The following is a 6,160-nucleotide window of genomic DNA, read 5'->3' as shown; positions in this document are numbered from 1 at the left end:
AATGTCATTTCAACACATTCACATATTTGAGGTCTTCAGACTTCCCTTTACTATTTTAACTTACATGGCCGATTTTCACCCAAAGAGTCGGGACATCTTGAGCTTCATAACCATCAGGGCTTTACATGGCTCCTGACAGTCTCAAATACACAAAATAAATGTAAGTGTTAGAATAGAAATTACTTTTCTTGGCTGTAAAAAGTAAAAGTCAGATAAACTTAAGAAAATTAAGTTTGTCAACTTAGGAATTTTCACACTTTAAAAAAATGTAAGCTTTTTCAACATACATTTTTTACTTAAAGTGAACCAATTCAACAAATTTTTTTTAGGTGTTACCAATTTTTTAAGTTTATCCAACTTTCACTTTTTACAGTGTACAATAACTTGCATGAATTAATAAATAAATATATTCATATTCAATATAAACATGCGTCGCATGAAGTTGAAGTGTCTTTATTTCCCTATCTTTACCCTTAGGGCAAAAAATAAATTTATCTGGCCAAAAAATATATTTTAAATATGTGCTAAATACATTTTGTAGAATGTTATGCTCAATTGAATATATTTTGAATTTGGAAATATATTTAGTTTTAACCTTCATATATCAACATATATTTGAAAATGTATTTCAAGGGCAAGCAAATATATTTCTAATTTTACATCCCATCTGGCACAATTTTTTTTTTTGAATAAATATGTTTTAAATATATGCTAAATACAAGTACATTTTATAAAGTATATTTTTGAAGTTGAAAATATATTTAATTTGAACCTTTTTAAAACAGTTATGTTTAACTTCTAATGTGATGTGAATTTATTTCCTTGGATTAAAATATATGGACAGCTAAACATTTTTATTAAAATTAAAATTTATTTTAAAAATATATTATAAAATATACAATAAATGCCAAAAAATATATCAGTGAAAAATATATTTTTGTAAACATATTTCAAACTATAATTCAGCAAATATATTTTTGGCAATTTTTTGTATTTTAAAATATATTTAAAATATGCTTTAAAATATATTTTTTGTTGTATGGGTAAGTATATCCAAGTACAATGGTATCTGAAATAAGGAAAAAAGTAGGATAGGACTTGATTTCATCCATCAGGAACTGATTCGATTGTTGGAAGTTGGACGTTGCTAAGAAAACGTTAGAATGATTAACTGCAGAAGCCCCGCCCTCGTGCCATAACTCGTGACAGGAAGTCGTTTTAAATGGGGTTGAAGGATTTTTTTTTAATTAATTTAATAACTTTTATAAAACAAATCACAGTATTTCATGAAAAATAAGAATTGTCCATTTTGATTTCATAGTGACTTTAAGGGACATTTATAAACTAATGTGAATTAAAGGTCACAAACTTTAGTTAGTGTGTAACGTTGCTGTTAGAGCATAAATAATACCTGCAAAATGATAAATCTCAAAGTTCACTGCCAGACGATATATTTTCTTTAACAGAATTGCCCTTTCAAAGCCTACAGCGAACGACCGGTTTGGACTACAGCCCTCTACTTCCCGGTTGAATATGTCAATAAATTAGTTTTTGACTAAACTCCGCACACAGAAATACGTCATTCGCCAGCTTTGGTTCAAACGGCTCTGCTAAGCTAAGATGCGGTCAAATCACAACACACTAAACAAGCTACACAATCAGAACTTGATACGTCTTTCTGAAGGAGGGATTTCATAGAACAAGGAAGACATCAGCTCATTTTTAGGACAGTGAAAACAGCGCTATACAGATAAGTAAACTGTGTGAAAAATTACACTTGAAACAAACACATGTTATATTGCGCACTGAAACACACAATCAAAGCTTCAAAAACACAGAAAGAACGGGACCTTTAACAAAACATTGACATTTAGAAAATATAAGTACTCCAAATGTAAAGTCTCTTACTCACGCTTATAGGATCAATAATTTTTATGACATCATTCTGATGGAGCTTTGTGTTATAGCAAAGGTTTGCGGGTTCAATCCCAGGCAACACACATAGAAATGTATTTCATCCCAGCAAGCATTTTTGCCTAAAACAAGGGGAAATTGAAGTCAATAAAAGTCTAATAGACGTCTAACTATAGCTCAAGAATAGACGATGCATATAGGTTTCGAACTTGAAAAAGAAATGAAAGCAAACACCTTGAACACCTGTTGACTTTACTTACATGATGAAATATCTCCAAGTTATTTTGGCAAAAATGTTACCAAATTCAAGGTTATTTAAGGTAGAAGTATAGCTGGACTATATTGGGTCTATAGTTAGCCATCGTCTCAGTTTTTGCTTGCTGGGATGTAACGCGCTGTAAACTGCTCTGGATAAAGCATCTGCCAAATGCATTAATGTAAAGTAGTGTAATGTCTATAAGGGCCTCACACGTAAAGTACAGTACATACAGATGGCACAGTTAATGATTTGCTGCCATGAGGCCACTTTAGAAACACGCAGCACTTATTTCCCAGCACTGCAAATAATTCAGACAAATGGAGCGCTCCATATGTGGCTGTGTTGTATTCTGCTGCCAATGTTGAGCCATCGGGAACATTCGGCATTCCCATCAGCATTAGATGACATTCCACAGAGCAAACAGTTGTTCATTGTGATACATTTTGGAACCACCCAGGGGCCATAAAGAAGGATTGACATTTGACACGTAATGCACCTATTTATTTATTTGTTTAATGCGTTGTTTTAGAGAGGGAAGGACCACAATATCTGTTCGTTCCAAAAAGCTTTTCTCAATTAAATGTTCTCTACACCGTACACAAAATGATCAAGTGGTTCAACCCGTGGTTGTGTGTAATAATGACAAACCTGCAACCGTTTTATAACCATTCAGTACGCATGTATATTTGACAGGAATGTTATCTATATTTGCATACTGTTGGATTCAAGTCTATGTTTGGCATCCCATGCACAGATGGACATCCAACCCCACCCACAGCCTTACCAGCACGTGAAGTTTTGTATTGTGGAGAGATATCCATCCACATAGTTCGCTGAACATTTTAGATGTTTGCTATAGGAATGCATTTTTAACTGAAGACTTTGCATTTGTTATCATAGCAGATTGAATGCTTTTTTAAAAGACTTGCACTTTCACAACTAAGTAAATCAGAGAATAGTTAAAGTTGTATACATTTCTTTGTTCTGCTGAACACAAATGAAGATATTTTGAGCAATGTTTGTAATGTTTTGAAGCACCATTGACTTTCGTATTTTTTGAAGGATCTCACTTTTGTTTTAACTTCTGAGTACATCTTGTTCTCTAGAAAAGAGATGTGTTAAGATTGCTGGGGACGTCACTTCAGCAAAAAGTTGCATTACTGTTCATGAGATTTAATTGAGATTTAATACAGTTTCTTGCTTGTCTTGAAGCATTCTGTAAAGTTTAATGACATACCAAACCACAGTAGCCTAAATGATATGAAGGAAACAGCAGTCATTATTTCTAATGAGACTATAAGACACAAAAAACAGAAAAGATTAGCCATTATATCTGCTGTCTTATTATAATCATGACAAGATTGTCTGAGAAAGAAGAAAGATTTACTAACTCATGTTTATGTGTATGCAGTACTGAAACATAGTTAAACTAATTTATGGGGGAAACCAGTAAGCCAACCATCAATAAAAAGCTATGAATCTTTTATTATTAATAATTTGAATCATTACCTATTGAACTGTTTTCTCCCATGGGTTTATTGTTTTATAGACAGCGGGTACAACACAGACTCAGTCAGGCGGGTTTATGACTGTTGGATGTCCTCATCCCCTCTGTTGGCTCATTATGGCAGACGTCAGCGCCTGTATTTAAGGTTATTTATGATGACAAAAACAAGATTGAATGACAGAGTACAAATGCTTACCTACAGCTGTTTTTCTAGACGGTTTTGAGAGTAGAGGAAATCTGACCAGTAGGTCATATTTAGATTAGATGCAAAGTTTGAATGCTGACATATTTCTCCAAAGTTTTGATATGTAGGAGATAATATTGATAAAGTTAGCCAATAGGTAGCCTACCATAGACACATTCAAATATTAACCAATCAGTTAACTTCAGATTCAACAAATTGCTTTCCTTTATTCAAAATTTATATTCCTTTAGAAAATAATGAATTGTAAAAAAAAATTGAAAATCTGACTTTTTCCATGTTTAAGTGCTATAATTTGGTCCCCAGTGCTTCTATCTTCCTTGAAAATATGAAAAAGATCAACCCAGTAAACATTCACTGCAAGCCAGTGAAAAAGAGGTCATTGAAATGTGGCTCCGAATTTATTCGTGTTCATGGAAACGATTTTCCACTTTTTTCGTGCCATTGAGCACGAATGTCTTTTTCGTGTCACTCAGCACGAATTTCTATAAATAGTTTTTTGTGTCCGTGGCACGACTTTTTTTGTGTCATTTTATATTCTGTTTTCTCATTGTTTTTTTCATTTTTTTAAATCATTGTCGCTTGGGGTTAGGGTTGGGGTTTGGGTTAGGATGTCTGAAATGTATCAGAAAGTTGTTCTAACCCCAAACCCAAGCGACAATGGTGAAACAAATAGGAAAAAGCAATGAGAAAACAATACATAAAATGACAAGAACATTTTTTATAGAAATTTGTGCTGAGTGACACAAAAAAGATATTTGTGCTCAATGACACGAAAAAAAAAAACGAGTCCATGAACACGAATAAATGAATCAAATATTTTGCGACTATGACACGACTTGCCTTGAGATTGTGTTGCCCCTTGTGATGTCAGACAGGGATCTTATTATGATTAATACCGCCCCTTAATCTACATTATACGACACTGCCATTTATTGCAGAGATGATTTGCATTTAAGGACACACCCTAAAATGGCACATTTTAGGTAAAGATCATGTGCCATGAAGATATTTTGCTAATTTCATACTGTAAATATATCGAAACTTTATTTTTGAGTGGATGCAGTTGGTAAGGACTTCATTTGGCCAACTTTTAAGCCGTTTTCGCAATATTTAATTTTTTTTGCACCCTCAGATTTAGTTATATCTCGGCCAATTTCAAATACATAAATAGTCATATCCTAACAAACCATACATTAATTCAGCTTTCAGGTGATGTATAAATGTCAATTTATTTATTTTTTTATTTACCCTTGGGCCTAGGGTCACATTTGTTGAATAAATTAATCATGGGTGACCAGTAAATCGCAATAGATAAAAGCAACATCAATGGCATAATTTCATTGTCTGATGCCACACCCATAAGTGTCAATATGAGTCTGAGATCATTGTTGGGTCAAAATCATTTACTGCACCTTTATTTACTATTTAGATTTTTTCCAATTGTTATAGTTAAAGTAGTTTATGCTTCCAGCCGAGCTTGTCTATACACACAGGTGACTAAAGACCATCAGATGTTCTTCTCAAACAACAACTTTCTGTTTATTTATCCCTGTGTGACCATCCTGACAACAAAGCTAGGCTACATTTCATGCTTCACAAAGTAGATCATCTGTGCTCTGCTCTTCGACGACTAAATATAGTACAATAAACAAATATGTGCCTAGTTTGCATTAATGAAATTGGATGGTGGATATTTTAAAGGTTATTTGGTTGTGCACTTTCCACTTCTGTTTCAGAAGGAAAAAACATAATGGTCAAATGAAATAAGCATTCAAATCACAGCAATATTCTGAATATCTTTCACGAAATCATCATGATTTTTCAATACTTTAGCTCTATAGTAACAATATACCGCAAACGCTTTGTATGCTCGTTAGGTCAGAAATACCTTTTCATTAAACATGCATGAGCTTTGATCCAGTAGAGAAAACAACTCATGGATCAGCTTGACCACATAATGACTCTCACTGGACTTATTAACAGACTCATCAATATATAAAAACATTAATGCTGTGGAAGTATTGTTCATTGTTAGTTCATGTTAGCTAATGCATTAACTAATGTTAACAAATACAACCTTATTGTAAAGCAAAATTATGCCACCTGATTTCGAATTATTATGCATACATTTTATTCTTGAAATTTTTAGCAAAATTGACTCCAGAGCAAAATGTGGAATTTGTAATGATGTTTGCACTCGCCTCATAGCAACAAGCACATTCTGCAATTTGTATCATGGGAAAAAACTCAATTAAGTGTGTTTGAAAAGGTCCCC

This window comes from Paramisgurnus dabryanus, chromosome 17 (assembly GCF_030506205.2).
Source record: "Paramisgurnus dabryanus chromosome 17, PD_genome_1.1, whole genome shotgun sequence".
In the NCBI taxonomy this organism is placed as follows: domain Eukaryota; kingdom Metazoa; phylum Chordata; class Actinopteri; order Cypriniformes; family Cobitidae; genus Paramisgurnus; species Paramisgurnus dabryanus.
This window is presented reverse-complemented; position numbering follows the sequence as displayed.